Source organism: Eptatretus burgeri, chromosome 7, assembly GCF_056783735.1.
Source record: "Eptatretus burgeri isolate ZD-2024b chromosome 7, Ebu_testis_v1, whole genome shotgun sequence".
In the NCBI taxonomy this organism is placed as follows: domain Eukaryota; kingdom Metazoa; phylum Chordata; class Myxini; order Myxiniformes; family Myxinidae; genus Eptatretus; species Eptatretus burgeri.
The window spans coordinates 84,765,374-84,766,290 of NC_140967.1; the positions used below are offsets into that span (position 1 = coordinate 84,765,374).

The 917-nt window shown below is 43.6% G+C and overlaps 1 protein-coding gene across 3 annotated transcripts in view; it reads left to right on the forward strand.

The window, feature by feature from the left end:
- The window catches only part of ESF1 (ESF1 nucleolar pre-rRNA processing protein), a 98,797-nt gene extending 98,381 nt beyond the window's left edge, over positions 1-416 (forward strand). For all 3 annotated transcript variants that reach the window (XM_085889332.1, XM_085889334.1, XM_085889333.1), the window contains exon 14: positions 1-416. This exon is cut by the window's left edge and continues 611 nt beyond it. The gene's annotated coding sequence lies outside the window, so the exon portion shown is untranslated.
- Positions 417-917: the final 501 nt, after the last annotated feature.

A 917-nucleotide genomic window follows, 5' to 3' on the forward strand; every position in this document is an offset into this window, starting at 1 on the left:
ACACTCCAGCCATTATACCACTTCGGCGACTATGAGTGCGCCGTTTCATCACCATCCTCTCCTACTTTGCCTTGTCCCACACCAGCCTGCACCACATACTCGTCCCGCAGCCATGACCAGCTCTTGTTTGAACATGTCCTTGCCTGTTCTGTTCCCCCTTCATGGTCTGAATCTGGTAATGTGATGCCATTAGCGCCGTCTTGTACATAATATCGTGTTTATTTTCTCCCCTTTCATCCCTATCTGTGTTTGTCAACTACCAGATATTTTCCTTGGATTATTTGTCATCTTACTGATCCTTATCCCAATTTTGTTTTTTGTAAACAGAGTCGAGACTCATGGAAGAGATAGAACACAGAATGCATCAGGACATACCATAACAAAAGGAACAGCAAAAAGAGAACGGAATGCCAACAGCAGGGCCGAGGAAGAAAACAGAGACTTGAACAACAAGGGATGTGGGTAACGAGGAGTAGGGTTTGAATGCAAGGGGTGGACAAGATAGATACAGAAGCAAATTTAGGGGGAGGGGTGTCGTGAGGGGTGGTTTAACTGCTGTTGAAAAGGTCATAGTTTTGGATGGGGAATGATCTGGGATAATTGTGGACAGATGTCTTGAAGACCTAGAGGAAGAATGAGATTGAAGAGAATGTGGAAGATTGTTCCACAGGTGGAGAAAAGGAACAAATGAAGTGGTAAGCAATGATTCTGGATTTTGGAAGTTTCACTCGAAGGAAGTTGGTGGGCTGTGGTTGCTGGTGTAAAATATACACTTATAATAAACATTTTAATTAGAAAGAAACTTCTCGTCTCATGCCTTCCCGCATGTGAGCAGCCGCCGTCTCGGCTCTATTTGAACGATCCTTGGGGAATTGATCGTAACTTGCTAAATAGTTAATTTGAAGGCAGTAACTTTA